We start from the raw sequence: 18,271 nt of genomic DNA, 5'->3' as shown, positions 1-18,271 counted from the left end.
AATGACTAACGTTGCTGAGCATAATTATTAGCCATTGGTGGATAGTCCTCTGTGACATGTCTAAGTATTAAGTCCATCTTTTATTGGGTTGCTTATTTTTATTATTGATTTTTAAGAGTTCTTTAAATGTTCTGGTTGTGAGCCATTTGTCAGTTATATATTTTGCACAAATACTTTCCACTACAGTGGTTTTTCTGTGTATTTTCTTACTGTCGTTTGATGTCTAGACATTTTTTAATTTTATGAAATACAGATATCATTTTTTTCCTTTTATTTTCAGTGCATTATGCATTTGATTTAACAAATTGTTGCCTACCTTCCAGTTTACAAAGATAATGTCCTATGGTTTCTTCTAAGAGTTTTAAAGTTTTAATTTTTATATTTAAGTTTATGATCCATTTTGAATTAATTTTTAATTATGGTGTAAAAGATGAACCAAGGCTTATTTTTTTTTAATATCTATATCTAGTTATTCCAGCACCTTTCATTTGGTGATATGTGAATTGGTTTATTTCTTGATTCCATTTTCTTCCACCAATCTATTTTTCTTATATAAATACCACATTGCCTTAAGTACTGGAGCGTTATTGTAGATATTAATATCAGATAGTGTAAATTCTCCTACTTTAATCATTTTTTCAAGATTATTTTGACTATTCTAGCTGAGATGTATTTCTATATAAATTTTAGAAACAGGCTACCAATTTCTCCCAAAAAAGCCAGCTGAAATTTTATTCAGAATTCCATTGAAAGCAGAGATCAATTGGTGGAGAATTCAAATCTTAAAAATTTTGAGTCTTTTCTAAGTTGTGAACATGTTGTCTCCCTCACTTTGTTTGCCTTCAATGGGTTGAGTGTTCGATGTAGAAGACCTTCACGATTTTCATTAAATACATGCCTATGCATCTTACACTTTTTGATGTTTTTCTAAATATTTTCTCTTTTCATATTCCAATTATTTGTTGCATAAATGCAATTGATTTATATATATTTACCTTTTATCTTTTAATTTGGCTATTATTTGAAATTCCTTAGGATTTACATGTAAACCGTCACATCGAATGTGAAAAAAAACAAAACAAGTCAACTTTCCCTCTTTCCAATCTTTGTGTTTTTTATTTATTTTTATTTCTGTATTGCAATTAGTCTGGCTTCCAGTGCAATGTTGAATAGAAATGGTGAGAGCAGACATTTTTACCTTCTTCCTAATCTTTTTTTATTGCAGTAACATTGGATTATAACATTATATAGCTTTCAGATGTACATCATAATATATTTTGAATTCTGTGTAGATTACATCATGTTCACCACCCAAAAACTAATTATAGTCCATCACCTCACATGTGAGCCTAATCACCCTTTTAGCCCTCTCCCATACCCCCTTCCCCTATGGTAACCACCAATCCAATCTCCGTTGCTATGTGTATGTTTGTCGTTGTTTTTATCTTCTACTTATGAGTGAGATCATACGGTATTTGACTTTCTGAGATCATACGGTATTTGACTTTCTCCACCTGACTTATTTCACTCAGCATAATACCCTCAAGGTCCATCCATGTTGTCACAAATGGCCGGATTTCATCATTTCTTATGGCTGAGTAGTATTCCATTGTGTTCATTGTGTCCATTGTGTGTGTAGATATACTACATCTTCTTTATCCATTCGTCCCTTGATGGGCACCTAGGTTGCTTCCAAGTCTTGACTATTGTGAATAATGCTGCGATGAACATAGGGGTGCATGTATCTTTATGCATTTGTGTTTTCAAGTTCTTTGGATAAATACTCAGCAGTGGGATAGCTGGATCATATGGTAGATCTATTCTTAATTTTCCGAGGATACTCCATACCGCTTTCCATAGTGGCTACACCAGTTTGTACTCCCACCAGCAGTGTACAAGGGTTCCCTTCTCTCCACATCCTCTCCAACACTTGTTGTTTCCTGTCTTGTTAATTATAGCTATTCAGACCGGAATGAGATGATACCTCATTGTAGTATTGATTTGCATTTCCCTGATAGCTACTGATGTTGAGCATCTTTTCATATGCCTGTTGGCCATCCGTATATCTTCTTTGGAGAAATCTCTGTTCAGATCATTTGCCCATTTTTTAATCGGGTTTTTGGTTTTTTTGTTGTTGAGATGTAGGTGTTCTTTGTATATTTTGGATATTAACCCCTTATCTGATATATGGTTTGCAAATATCTTCTCCCAATTGTTAGCTTGTCTTTTCATTTTGTTGATGGTTTCCTTTGCTGTGCAGAAGCTTTTTAGTTTGATGTACTCCCATTTGTTCATTTTTTTTCTTTTGTTTCCCTTGCCTGGTTAGACATGGTACTTGAAAATATGCTGCTAAGACTGATGTCAAAGAGTGTACTGCCTATGTTTTCTTCTAGAGGTTTCATGTTTTCGGGTCTTACATTCAAGTCTTTAATCCCTTTTGAGTTGATTTTTGTGCATAGTATAAAGTAATGGTCTAATTTCATTCTTTTGCATGTGGCTGTCCAGTTTTTCCAACACCATTTATTGAAGAGACTCTCCTTTCTCCATTGTATGCTCTTGGCTCCCTTATCGAATATTAGCTGTCCATAAATGTGTGGGTTTATTTCTGGGCTCTCGATTCTGTCCCATTGATCTGTGTGTCTGTTTTTGTGCCAGTACCATGCTGTTTTGGTTACTATGGCTTTGTAGTATATTTTGAAATCAGGGAGTGTGATACCTCCAGCTTTATTCTTTTTTCTCAGGAATCCTTTGGCTATTCGAGGTCTTTTGTTGTTCCACACAAATTTTAGGATTCTTTGTTCTATTTCTGTGAAAAATGTTTTTGGAACTTTGATAGGGATTGCATTGAATCTATAGATTGCTTTAGGAAGTACAGACATTTTAACTATATTGATTCTTCCAATCCAAGAGCACAGAATATCTTTTCATTTCTTTGTTTCTTCTTTGATTTCTTTCAACAATGTTTTATAGTTTTCGGTGTACAGATCTTTCACCTCTTTGATTAAGTTTCTTCCTAGGTATTTTATCCTGCAACTTGACTGTATTCATTTATTATTTCTAAAGGTTTTTTAGTGGATTCTTTAGGGTTTTCAATATATAAAATCATGTCATCTGTAAAGAGTGACAGTTTCACTTTTTTTTTTTCCAATGTGGATCCTTCTTTTCTCTTTCTTGGCTGGTTGCTCTGGCTAGGACTTCCAATACTATGTTAAATTAGTGCTGACAGAGTGCATCCTCGTCTGGTTCTTAGAGGGATAGCTTTCAGTGTTTCCCCATTGAGAATGATATTTGCTGTGGGTTTGTCATATATGGCCTTTATTATGTTGAGGTATTTTCCTTCTATACACATTTTATGCAGAGTTTTTATCATAAATGGATTGTGTATCTTGTCAAATGCTTTCTCTGCATCTATTGAGATGATCAAGTGATTCTTATTCTTCATTTTGTTAATGTGGTGTATCACGTTGATAGATTTGCAGATGTTGAACCATCCCTGCATCCCTGGAATGAAACCCACTTGATCAGGATGTATGATCTTTTTAATGTATTGTTGTATTCTATTTGCTAGTATTTTGTTGAGGATTTTTGCATTGATGTTCATCAGTGATATTGGCCTATAAGTTTCTTTTTTTGTATTGTCTTTGTCTGGTTTTGGTATCAGGATAATGTTAGCTTTGTAGACAGAGTTAGGAAGCCTCCCTTCCTCTTCAATTTTTTGGAAGAGTTTGAGAAGGATAGGTATTAAGTCTTCTTTGACTGTTTGGTAGAATTCACCAGGGAAGCCATCTGGTCCCTGACTTTTATTTTTTGGGAAGTTTTTGATTGCTGTTTCAATCTCCTTACTGTTGATTGGTCTATTCAAATTCTCTGCTTCTTCTTGGTCCAGTTTTGGAAGGTTGTATGTTTCTAAGAATTTATCCATTTCTTCTAGATTATCCAATTTGTTTGCGTATACATTTTCATAGTATTCTCTTATTGTCTTTTGTATTTCTGAGGTGTCTGTTGTAATCTGTGGGTGCCTGGAATTGGCCACCCCAACATCTGTCTCTTTGGCATGATTATTTGGCGCTGGTTACTTTGCAGGCAGGAAAGCAACTGAAAAGTAGAATTTACTTACCCTTTGTAAGAGACATTTACATTGTAAAGGAAATCTCCATCTGTAAAGATATCTCCCTCTCTACCAGGAAGAAGGGGGTATGACCTTATCTCTAGAAACTCTTAATCAATGGGGAAGGCAAGGACTTAAATCTGCATTTGTTTATTGTGCTTGTCTGGTAACCTCCTGTAACTGACTCCCCCCACCCCCAACACCCTCCTTTGTCTTTAGCTGGATATGATATTTAAGGTGGGGGCTTCAGCCATTTTGGTGAGTTGCTCAGCTTGCCTGAGCCTCTCCCATGTATACATGTTATAAAGCTTTGTTTAATTTTCTCCTGCTATTCTGTCTCATGTGAATTTAATTCGTTCTCCAGCCAGACGAACCCAGACTGGGTATAGGAAATATCTTCCTCCCCTACAAATCTCTCCTCCTTCATTTCTGATTTTATTTGAGCCTTCTCTTTTTTCTTGGTGAGTCTAGCTAAGGGTTTGTCAATTTTGTTTATCTTTTCAAAGAACCAGCTCTTGGCTTCATTAATTTTTTTTATTGTCTTTTTAGTCTCTATTTCATTTATTTCTGCTCTGATTTTTATTATTTCCTTCCTTCTGCTGATTTTGGGATTTGTTTGTTCTTCTTTTTCCAGTACCTTTAGATGTGCTTTTAGATTGTTTATTTAGGTTTTTTCTTCTTTGTTGAAGTAGGCCTTAATTGCTATAAACTTCCCTCTTAGAAACGCTTTTGCTGTATCCCCTAGATTTTGGCATATCATATTTTCATTTTCATTTGTCTCCAGGAATTTTTTGATTTCTCCTTTAATTTCTTCTTTGATCCAATGGTTGTTCAGTAGCATTTTGTTTAATCTCCACATTTTTGTGGCTTTTCTGGTTTTCTCCCTGTAGTTGATTTCTAGTTTCATATCTCTGTGGTCAGAAAAGATGCATGGTATTATTTCAATCTTCTTAAATTTATTGAGACTTGTTTTGTGGCCTAATATGTGATCAATCCTGCAGAATGTTCCATGTGCATTTGAGAAGAATTGTAATCTGTGGTTTTTGGATGGAATGTTCTATATATATCCACTAAGTACATCTGGTCAAACCTGTTGCTTAAGGCAAGTGTTTCCTTATTGATCTTCTGTTTGGATGATCCATCCATTGGTGTAATTGGAGTGTTAAAGTCCCCTACTACTATTGTGTTACTGTCTACTTCTCCTTCTATGTCTGTTAATAATTGCTCTATGTATTTAGGTGCTCCTGTGTTGGGTGCATAGATATTTACAAGTGTTGTATCTTCTTGTTGGATTGTTCCCTTTATCATTTTGTAGTGCCCTTCTTTGTCTCTTGTTACAGTTTTTGTTTTAAAGTCTATTTTGTCTGATATAAGTATTGCTATCCCTGCTTTCTTTTCTTTGCCATTTGCATGGAATATCTTTTTCCATCCTTTCACTTTCAGTTTGTGAGTGTCTTTAGGTCTGAAGTATGTCTCTTTTATGCAGCATATATATGGGTCTTGTTTTTTTTATCCAACTGGCCACCCTATGCCTTTTGATTGGAACATTTAATCCATTGACATTTAAAGTAGTTATTGATAAATATGTATTTATTGCCATTTTGTTACTTTTTTTTCTGGGTGTTTTAGTAGTTCTTCTCTGTTCCTTTCTTTTTCTCTTGCTCTCTTCCCTTGTGGTCTAATGGCTATCTTTAGTAATATGTTTGATTTCTGTTGTCTTACTTATTTGCTTACTTATTACAAGTTTCCGATTTGTGATTACCATGACGATCCTATATAATATTCTATGTATATAACAGTCTATATCAAGTTGATAGACTCTTTAACTTGACCTCTTTCTAAAATCTGTAATTTTTCACTCCCCCCTCCCACATTTTATGTTTTTAAAATCATATATAATCTCTTGTTTTGTGTGTGTCTATCCATTACCCTCTTATCATTGAAATAGGTAATTTTAGTACTTTTGTCTTTTAACCTTCTTATTATCTTAACAGGTGATTGATCTGCTACGTTTACTCTATTTTTACTTTGACCAGTGATTTTATTGCCTGATTTTTGGGGGGTATTTTATTTTAATAATTTTTTTATCCCTATTTCTGGTCATAGCTTTCCCACTTAAATAAGTCCCTTCAGCATTTCTTGTATAACTGGCTTCTTGGTGATAAACTCCTTCAATTTTTCTTGTCTGGGAAACTCTTTATCTCTCCTTCAATTCTGAATGACAACCTTGATAGATAGAGTATTCTTGGCTGTAGGTTTTTTCCTGCTAGTACTTTAAATATGTCATGCCATTGTCTTCTCACCTGTAGGATTTTGGCTGAGAAGTCCACTGATAGCCTTATGGGCTTTCCTTTATATGTCACTTGTTGCCTTTCTCTTGCTGCTTTTAGGATTCTCTCTTTTTCTTTAATTTTGGACATTTTAATTATAATGTGTCTTCGTATGGGCCTCTTTGGCTTATCTTGTTTGGAGCTCTCTGTGCTTCCTGTACTTGGATGTCTGTTTCCTTCCTTAGGTTAGGAAAATTTTCATCTATTATTTCTTCAAATAAATTTTCTGCCCCTTTGTCTCTCTCTTCTCCTTCTGGGACACCTATAATATGAAAGTTAGTATGCTTGATATTGTCCCAGATTTCCCTTAAACTGTTCTCATTTTGTCTAATTCTTTTTTCTTCTTTCTGTTCAGCTTGAGTGATTTCCTCTAGTCTTTCATCTACCTTTCTAATCCATCCTTCTGTATCCTCTACTCTGTTATTGAGTCCCTCTAGTGAATTTTTCATTTCCAGTATTGTATTCTTCATTTCTGATTGGTTCTTTTTTATATTTTCCAGTTCTTTGTTGATGAGCTCACTGTGTTCATCCAGTCTTCTCCCAATATCTGTGAGCATCCTTATGAGATTTTGTTTGAACTCTTTGTCAGGTAGGTCACTTGTTTCTGTTTCATATGGTCCTTTTTCTGGGGTTTTGTCCTGTTCCTTTGCTTGGAATGTATTCCTTTGTCTCCTCATTATGCCTCTTTCTCTGTGCTTATTTCTATGTATTAGGTGAGTCGGCTATGTCTCCTGATGTTGGAGAAGTAGCCTTATGTAAGGGATGACTTTTGAGATCCAGCAGTGTTCTCCCCTCTTGTCACCAGTCCAAATGATTCAGGAGTCACCCCTTTGTGGGCTCCTGGTGTCCTTCTGCTGTGGCAGGGTTGCTCCCACTGCAGGTACCCAGGGAGTCTAGTCTTTTCTTCCCTGGCCAGCTGTTTGTCAATCTGGCTTGGGGAGCCTCTGCATTGTTGGCTACCAGGCCTAACAGCACACTGTTTTTGCAGTTTTCCTGTTAATTGGGTAGGTACCCAGTGTAGCTGGTTACTAGGCTCCCGGGACTTACAGCTACTATAGGCCTCAGGCCTACAAGGCTGTTGTCAGTTCTTTTGGGAGTGCAGCTGAGTGGGGCTGGCCCTAGGCATGGGAGCATTCAATTGTTTCAGGCTTTGGAAGGTGGGGCTGATCCTTTTTATGGCTATTTGTGAAGCACAGGTCTTCTGCTGCTGGCTGATAAGCCTCACCCCCCACAGGACCACACACACTGTCAACACAGTCCTGGTCCCTGCACACTTCCCAACCCCCTTGAGCGTACCCTGACACCCCACTGCAGAGGCCCCCACCTCTCCACCAATGCTCCCCACAGTTCACTTTGTCCTCACACAGGCCCTGCCTCACAGAGGCAGATACAATTGCGTGCCCGTAGAGGATCAAGGCACCAGTCAATGCAGGCTGACAAGTAGCCTGAGGGCTTGCTGTTGGGTGGGGCCAGTCCCTAGGGTGGGCTGCCAGCCCTGGCTGGACTGGATTAAATCTGTTCTCTAGGGGGTGTGGCAGACCCCTGGGCTAACAGGCCAGGGGAAGAACCTCAATGGCTTCTGCTGGGGTCTGATCAGCATGCCTGGACCAGGTGAGAACAATGGCCCCCACTAATGTCTCAGTCTCCAGAGAGGTCCCTCCTCTCACTGAGATGCCCCCCAGAGCCCACCAGGTGAGTCTCTTTTCACCAAAGGACTGTCAGCCTTCTCTTTGGTGATTTTAGTTGCTGAGACAGGTGAGTTTGTGCATGGGCCCTTTAAGATCTGAGTCTTTTTGGCTTTCATCCAATAGCTTTTCTGGGGGTACCCCTGCTGCAGTTAATAGCAGGCAAAGCCAGATAGTAAGACCCTTGTCTCTGTTGTGCTGAGTCTGAAGGAATCTTATAGTAGTATCGGCCCCCACTCCAGACCTCACTGCTCCAGGGAGGGCTGCGTACCTTAGGGTGGCTCCTGCCTGGCTGGCTGAGAAACTCTGCTGCTCCTGAAGATGCCTTTTTTTCTCTCCAGCAGGAATTTCTACCTCTTCCACCTTAGTCAGGACTGTCCCTTGTTGTGTGGGTTCTTTTTACAGTTTTCAGTTTTCTATCTAAGGTAATTTTTCCAAAATCAGTTGTAACCTCGTTGTGCTCGTGGGAGGAGATGAGTTCAGAGTCTGCCTATGCCACCATCTTGACAAGATCTCCCTTCATAATCTTAAGAGAAAAGCATTTCATATTTCACCATTAAGTGTTCTATTAGCTGTTGGTTTTTCTAGATACTTTTTATCAGATTGAAGAGGTTCCTTAGTCTGCTAATTTTTTTCTTTTCATTTTGAATTGATGTTGAATTTTGTCAATTTTTTCTGCCTTTGCTGTGATTATCATATGGTTTTTTATCTTTATTCTGTTAATATTATGAACTACATTGATTGATTTTTGAATATTAAATAAAACTTTGACTCGAGGTAATCACTAATTATTTATGATGTATTATCCCTTTTCTATATCTATGGATTCAAGTTGTTAATATTTATTAAAGATTTTGTGTCTGTGTTCATGAGGGATATTGGTTTGTAATTTGCTTTTCTTGTAATGTTCTTGTCAGATACCCAAGTCTAGGCACATAATTTGTGGGACCCAGTGCAAAATGAACATGCAGGGACCCTTGTTCATAAACAAGAAAAAAAGTGGTGTTAAAGGTACAAAAATATGAGTTGAGTTTAGGATCTTTGTCTTTTTTATGAAATTGCTTATTGCATTTGCATTTTTAAATGTATTGTTGAAGTATAACTTACATTTAATAAAGTGCACAGATCTTAACTGTACAGCTTAATGAATTTTTATACATGTAAACACCTTGTCACTACCATCAGAACAAGACATAGAATATTTCCAGCATCCAGCAGGTTTGTGGTGCTCCATCCCAATCAGTTATCCCCATTTAAAACCACCATTGTGACCTCTATCATAGATTAGTTTTACCTGTTTTTAATGTAATGCTTATAGAATCACACAGTATGTACTCTCTATTTCTGCTTCTTTCACTCAATATATTTCAGAGAGATTTATCCATGCTGTTGCATGTACTAGTAATCTACTTTTTATTCCTGTGTAGTATTCCACTGTACAAATTTAACATTAATCTTATCTACTGTTAATGGAATTTTGAGTTGCTTTCCGTTTGGAGTGATTATGACTAAAGCAACTGAGAACATTTTTGTGCATATTTTTTGACACATATACTCATTTCTCTTGGGAAATATATGTAGGAGTGGAATTAACTGCATCATAGGGTAGACATTTGAATAATTTCAATATTTTCTGCCAAATGGCTTTCAAAAGTGGCTATACTAATTTTCATCCATACCACCAATATATAAATGTTCCAGTTGCTTCACCTACATGCTGACACTTGCTATTGTTAGTGTTTTAATTTTACTCATTCTTATGATTATGTAGTTATAACTCATTGGTGGGTTTAATTTGCATTTACCTAATGAGTATTGATATTGAGCACCTTTTGACATGGCCTGTAGGCCATCTGAATATCCCTTTTTCGAGAAGTGCCTGTTCAAGTATTTTGCTCATTTAAAAAAATCAGGTTTATTAAATTATAAGTTACATAAAATAAAATACGCTCATTTAAAGTGTAGATTTTAATGAGTTTTGACAAATATATTCACCTGTGTAACCAATGCAATTAAAATATAGGACACTTCCATCACTCCCTCCCACTCAAATTTTCTCATGCCCCTATGCAGTCAGTTCCTTCATCCCTAATTCCAGGCAATCATTGATCTACTTTCTTGCACTGCAGTTTGCTTTTTCTAGAATTGTATATAAATGGATCTATACAGTATGCACTCCTTCATTCTTGCTTCTTTCACTCAACAGAATGTTTTTGAGATTCATCTATCTTGTTGCATGTTTTAGGAGTATGTTACTTTTAATTGCTCAGTAGTATTTCATTGCTTGGCTATACAGATATTTGTTTATTCATTCACTTGTTGATGGGCATTTGGGTTATTTCCAGTTTTGTGTTATTTTGAATAAAGGTGCTATGAACATTTATGTACAAGTCTTTATGTGTGCATATGCTTTCATTTCTCTTGGGTAAATATGTTAAGAGTTTAATTGCTAAGTCATATGATAAGTATATGTTCAACTTTGTAAATGCTCTCAAACTCTTTTCCAAAGTGGTTGTACCACTTAACATTCCTTCTAGCATTTATTAGATTTCCTGTTTCTCTATATCCTCGTCACCCCTTTTTGCCTGTCTTATTGTTATGAGATCATTATGTATTTTAGATATAATTCTTTTGTTAGATGTTTGTTTTTTATATGCTTTCTCCTAATCTGTGGCTTTCTATTTAATTTTATTTTTGCTGTCTTTCAAAGAGAAAATACTTTAATGTTGATATAGTTCAATTTATTATAGTATGAGCAACTATATATTTATTGCTCCTAGTACTTATCTGTACATTTCTCACGTAGGTTATAATCTTAAGTCCTAAAATCAACCCATCCTGATAGAATCTATTTTCTTTATTTTACAAAAGAGAATAAATAAGAGGTTCAGAAGTCTTAAGTGACTTGCCTGAAGCTGCCCGCATTAATAAGTGCCGGAGTTGGGATTCAAACTCCATCCAACTGTCCCCAGAGCTGGAGCTTCTTACACTACTCTGCACTCCCTCATACTATCTCCGACATTTGGTCATCAACTCTGTGCTGTATTTTGTCATCAGCTCTGTGCTTTGTAAAAGAGACAATTTGCTTAAAGCACAGAGAAAAGTCAAAAGTAATAGAGTGGGAAAAGATATACACCATGCAAGCACTAACTAAAAAAAAGCTGATATAGTTATATTATTATGATTCAAAGTATACTTAAGGAAAGAGGGATATTTCATAATGAAAAAGGGTCATTTTAACAAAGGAATTCAAAGAAAGATAGAAAAATCATTAATTTGTATGGACATAATACATCTCCAACAGAGAAATATAAAAATCATTAATTTTTTTTCATACAATCTAATATCTTCAAAATATATAACATAAGTTGACATAACCTAAAGCAGAAATAGACTAACTTACAACTATAGCTGGATATTTTAACACATTTATGAAAGTAACTCATAGAAAATGCACAGAAAAAGTCAATAATTTATACAAAGATATAAGCAAGACAACAGATAAAGTTGACCTAATTGATATATATAGAACACCACTTGCAAAATTTGCAGAAAACACATTATATTCAAGAGCTCACAGAATATTTCCCCAAAGAGACCATATGTTGGATAATGAAGCAAGTTTCAATAATTTTTTAAAGATTGAAATAATACAGGAGAGCTTCTGTTACCAAAACGGAAATAAACTAGAAACCAATAACAGACGAATAACCAAAAATTCTCAAATGTTTGGAAATTAAGCGACACCTTATAAATAACCCATGAGTCAAAACATTACAATAGCAAGTCTAAAATATTTTGAACTGGATGATAAAAATAACACAAACTATAAAAATGCAGGATTCAGCAAAATCAGTTTTCAATGAGAAGATTATAGATTCAAGTGAATGTGTTAAAATGAAAAAGATTGAACTTCAATGATCTAATCTTCCTCCTCAAAAAGTCAGTAAAAATATCAACCTAAAAGTGTAGAAGACAGGAAATCATAACAAGAACAGAAGTCATTGCAATAGGAAGTCAACGTACAATAGAAAAATTTAAAAAATAAGTCTTTTAAGAAAATAGAATTGACAAAATTATAGTAAGGCAGATCAAGATTAAAAAGGACAGAAATCATACATAATAATAAAAAGGAGATATGTCTACAGATTTTTCCATACATTAAAATAATAGAGGAAATATGAAAACTTTATATCAGTACATATGATAGGTTAGATAAAATGGACAAATTCTTTGAAAAACACCCCTTACCAATACTGGCATTAGAATAAATAGAAAATATGAGCAGTCATATCTATTAAAGAGAGTGAATCTGTTATTAAAACCCTTCTCACAAAGAAAACTCCAGGCCCAGTTGGTTTCATAAATGAATTCTATCAGATGTTGAAGGAAAAAAGTGATATTATTATAAAACACATTCTTTAAAAAATAGAGGAGGAAACAACACTTGTCAAGTCAGCATTATCTTGATACCAAAACTAGACAAAGATATTACAAGAAAATATTATTTTTTATGAACATACGTGCAAAAATCCTTAACAAAAATATTAGAAAATTCAATCTACCAATATATAAAAAGTATAAGATATGTGACAAAGTGAGTTTTATCCCACAAATGCAATGTTGATTTAACATTTGAAAGTCAATATAATCTATTATATTAATGGAATAAAGGAGAACATCTATATAATAGTCTTAACATTTGCAGAAAACACATTTGATAAAATTCAGCACTCATATCTTGGCAATTAGGAACAGAAAAGAACTTCTTCAAATTGATAAAAGACATCCACAGAAACCTAAAACCAGCATCATAGCTAATAGGGAAAGACTAAATGTTCTTCCCCTAATATCAGGAACAAGGCAATGATGTCCACTCTCACTACTTTTATTCAACATTGTACTGGAAGTCCTAGCCAGCACAATAAGGCAAGAAAATGAAATAAAAGGAATTCAGATTAGAAAGAAAGAAGTCAAAACTGTGTATTTGCAGACAATATGATTATGCTCAGAGAAATTTTCAGGGAACCTACCCAAAAAAGCTAGAAGAACTAATAAGTGAATTTATCAAGGTCACTGGATAAATGGTCAATATACAAGTATAAGTTGTATTTCTGTATCATAACAATGAAAAAATAGATAATGATCTTAAGAGAATAATTCCATTTACAATAGAAGTTAAACATAAAAAACACGAATAAATTTTACAAAATATTTTACATGATCTGTACAGTCAAAACTACAAAACACAGCCAAGAGAAAATAAAGAATACAGAAATAAATGTAATAATGTGCTGGGTTCATGAATGGGAAGACTCAATATTGAAAGATCTCAATTCTTCCCAGTTTCATCTCTACATTCAATGTAATAGGATTCAAAATTGCAGCAGGTTTTTAGAAATTGAAAAGCTAATTTAAAAATGTATATGAAAAGTCAAAGAACCTAGAATAGCCAAGATAACAAGAGGAGGTGAAAGGAGGGAGAGGGAGAAGAGAGATATAATCACCATCTCTGCCACCACCACCAAGCTGGAGTACTTATACCAGTAGATAGCAATAATTAATATAATGCTATAGTAGCTACACAGTGTGTTACTGGTGAAACCATAGATAAACAGATGAGTGGAATAGAATAGAAAGCCAAGAAACCGTTCTATACATGCAGTAACTTGCTTTATGACAGAGGCCTTGCTACTTAGTGGTGAAAACATAATGCTGGGCGAAGTGAATATCCATATGGAAAAATTAACTTTGACCTCTACTTCACATCAAATACAAACATTAATTCTAGAAAAAAATTCCATTACATTCCAGGAGACAAATTTTTCTTAAATAGGGCACATAAAACACTAACCAAAAAAGGAAAGATTGATAAATTAGACTTCATTAAAGCTAAGAATATCTTTTAATCAAAAGACAAGATAAAAATAAAGAGAGTGAAAGGACCAGCCAGACTGGGAGAAGATATGTATACGTTCTTTTTTTTTTTAAGATTTTTTATTTTTTCCTTTTTCTCCCCAAAGCCCCCCGGTACACAGTTGTATATTCCTAGTTGTGGGTCCTTCTAGTTGTCGCATATGGGACGCCGCCTCAGTGTGGTTCGATGAGCAGTGCCATGTCCGCGCCCAGGATTCGAACTGACGAAACACTGGGCCGCCTGCAGCGGAGCGCGTGAACTTAACCACTCAGCCACAGGGCCAGCCCCATATACATTCTGATGAATATCCAGAACATATAAAGAACTCCTACATGTCAATAAGAATGTCAAACCAGGGCTTTTTAACATTAGACATACAAAATGGACATACAAAAAGGTGTTCTCAACATCATTATTCATCAGAGAAACATAAAGCAATAAAGAGATACATTTACCCTATCCCCTTCTAAGACAAAATGGTTAAAATTAAAGATGCTGATAATACCAAGTGTTAGTGAGGATGTTAAGCAATTTGAACTCTCACGTATCGCTGGCAGAAGTATAAATTTGATGTAACCACTCCGGAATATATTTTGGTTATGTAGATGTATATCCATGTAAAAATTTGCCAAGGTGTACATTTGAAATCTGTGCATCTTACCATCTATAATTTACATCTCAATAAATAAGAAAAAATCAGAAAAATGAGAAAAGACATGAGATGATAGGAGAAATCTGAACACAAAATGTGTATTTGCTCATATGAAGGAATTAGTGTGAATTTTGCAGGTGTCAAAACAATATTGTAGTCATTTTTTGTTAAAAGTCCATATATTTTAGAGATGCATTCTGAAGATTTTGTGGATAAAATAACATGATGTATGGAATTTACTTCAAAATAATCCAATTTGGTGGGAAGGAATAGATGGAAGCACAGATGAAATAAGATTGACTGTGTGCTAACATTACTGAAACTGAATGATGAGTAAAAGGGATTTCATTACACTATTCTCTCTACTTTTCATTTGATTGAACTTTTCCATAATAAAAAGAAAAAAATCCCCTTTATTATAAAAGAGCATAGGTTTTGTGGTCATACAGAGCTCCCCTACTGAGTGTGTGAATATAGAATAGTTGCCTAATCTCTCTGAACCTCAGTTATCCTCGTTTTTAAATGGGGATACTTACAGAAGCAGCTTCACAGAGGTTGGGAGGATTAGATAAGATTGTGAAGTTAAGCGCTCAGCATATAGCAGGTGCTCAGTGCTTGCTGATTGTCTTAGCTACTCCTTTTTTACTAAGTGTTCCCTAATTTCCCTGTCAATATAGATGACATCTGCTTTTGATCTTTTGTTCCCTGTGGAGCAATGTTTTCTAAAAGACACATTGACATGCTACTCAACCTGAGGGCTTTGGAAGACCTAGAGTGTGTGTGTGTGTGGGGGGGGGGGGCGGGGGGCAGGGAGATCAAGTAACACTGGCATAGCAGGACTCTTGAGGAGAAAATGCCCTTAGATTCCACAAAGCCCTGGATAGAGTAGGTGCCTAAAATGTGCTTACTGGCTCAGGGGTGGGTGGGTGAACTCCAGATCAGACTTTGTTTGCTTTCTCCATATTTGAAGGTGGAGATGGTGGAGGCAGGGTGTGTATGATACTACGCCTTCTCGTCCCCTAACTGGCATCAGAGCCTACCTGGCCCAAACTTGAAGTACTTAAGTCTCCTCCTTGGTCTCTCTAATTTCACATCATATAATTACCATTGGAAGTTGCTACAATTTATGACATCATGATTAAAAACCTAAACACTGTCTCTGCCACTAACTAGATCTGTGAGTTACTTAACCTTTCTGAGCCTCACTTTACTTATCTGAAAAATGGGGATGCTGAAAAATGTGCCTGTAAAAATGATTTAATTTTAAAAATGCACGTAAAATTTTTAGCTCAGTCCTTGTATGTTGTAAGCACTCAGTAGTACCTTTTGATGCAGTTGGGTCTGTAGGCCAGGAGCTTTACACATATTGTCTCTAAGATTCTGCGTTCTTCGGCTCCCTTTCCATGTACCACTAGCCTCATCAGGCACTCAATTGTCCTTAGGTACCCTGGACTCCCACAGTGCCTGCCCACCATAATATTACTTTTTGGTCCAGCCCCACTTCCTCTCTCTTTCCCTCCCATTTCATATACCCTATTCATTACCTCCTGTTCTCCACCAGGTGGCACCAGAGAACGCAAGAAGCGCATGAGCCCCGAGCAAAACATCCCAGAGGCTTTTGAATTCTGAGGGGGCTTCCTGAAGAACCGAACAGGACTTGCTTATGGGAGTAGATGTTTGTTTTTTTGTTTGTTTAAAGCCTGCTCCAAACCACACTGCATGGACCATCTTAGCCCTTAAGTCAGGTTACAGCCCTGCCCATACGTTTCATTCATGTGCTTCCACCTTCCCTCACCCTTCCTTTCCAGCATTTGGGTCAGGAGGCCTTTCTTTTAAGACAAAGTAGTCCCCTGATACACTTTCAAAAGGTTCTGTAAATCCTCTTAATCCCTTCTGCTGGGAGAGAGCCACTCCACCAGCACTTCTAGCTTCTCCCTGTTTCTCCAAAGCCACTCACTGGTACTTCCTGGAAGATGTCCTGTTGAGGATGTTTCTATGAGGTTGGGAAGGGCAGAAGGGAAGATTAGTTAGCTATGGTTGACTCGATTTCCAAGGCACCTTGACTCTGGAATCCTCAAAATTCTAGACTTTGAGCATTTTATCTTATACAATAGAACATTATTGGAATAAAATATTATCCAAAGATAAGGCAGATCATAAGTGAGGTTCAGGGTAGAGGGAGAGAATCAAGAAGAGAAAAGAGCTCTGAGAAAACGAGGTGGATAGAGAGTGCTTAATATGCTTCAGTTTCCACAACTATAAATGGGGAAAATAATAGTTGTTATCACATAAGGTTATTATAATGAATAAAAGATTTACTCCTTGTAAAGCATTTGTAATAGCACCTGGCATGTAGAGAGTGCTATTCTAATTTATATAATTGTGGTACTATAATTATCTTATTACTACCAGTTCTTGGTCACACTAAAGCCCTCCAGTCTGGGTGCTTCAGGAGGCTAACCCTTTCCTAGTTCTTAGTTACTTCAGTGACTCAGCTTCCTACTAATCCTGAATTCTTTCAGATTCAAAATTCACACCACAGCATCTGTGACATCCTCCTCCAAGATGTCCTTGTTGATTAACCCCCACTTTTAGCTAAAATCAACAAGCAGTAAGGGGGCCGGTGATGAATAAGTAGAGAGGTGACTCAAAGAGCCAACATATGGCCTATTTGTTGGACAAGCCCACTGGCAAATGTCAGAGTGAGCAATTTTTAGCACCAACAAGAGAGCTAGAGCCTTCTCCCCAGTCTCATTTCCCCTCTTTCCTCCTTGCTGTAGCTCTAGCCATTGGACTCTGCAGCAGCTTTGCGAGCTGGCCTGAGTGATTATTTCCCCACCCAACCATACAGTGTCATCAGGCACTGCTGTGACTCGATGATAGTTTATTTCTAGGAGGTTGAGGAATGTGAAAACCACCATTTTACAGAAAAAGCTTCAACCCAGCGATGGAAGGGGACTTGCTTAAAGACAAAATGCTAGTGTTTGTTTCTTCCAAAGGCTCTAGGATACTTGACTGCAGGGACCATGATTTCTACTTGATTAGTATTTCTCTCTACATAGCATCTTATATGGTGGAAGGTCAGTGATATTGTGGAAACAGAACTCATCTTAAAGTCAGGAAACTTGGGTTGTGAGCAGACAATACTTACTAACTGCATGACCTAGGTTGAGTCACCATGCTCCTTAGATTTAGTTTCTGCCTCTGATATGGGGCTCATCATCGCTAACTTTTCTTCTTCACAGAGCATGGTCAGGATGAAGTGAGAGAATGGACACAGATGTTACTTATAATCCATGAGGTGTCAGCCAAACTGAGGCAATTAATAGGTCTGAGCTAGTCAAAAAGAAGCTACCAAATAAATGCTCTCTAAGTGAATGGAAACCTTCTTCTGCCATAGGGCTACCAGCAAAGTGGCCAGGACCTCAGAAGGCAAGGGTACAGGCAAGGTGTCCAGAGTCTTGGGTACTGTGTCTCCCTCTCCTATTTTGGAAAAGGGATACAGGAGCAGCACCTCACCTCCAGTTTTCCTTGGACACAGGACCCATTGTCCCAAACCTACCTTCACTGCCATGCATG

Source organism: Equus caballus, chromosome X (assembly GCF_041296265.1).
Source record: "Equus caballus isolate H_3958 breed thoroughbred chromosome X, TB-T2T, whole genome shotgun sequence".
In the NCBI taxonomy this organism is placed as follows: Eukaryota; Metazoa; Chordata; class Mammalia; order Perissodactyla; family Equidae; genus Equus; species Equus caballus.
Note: the sequence above shows the minus strand (reverse complement) of the source record.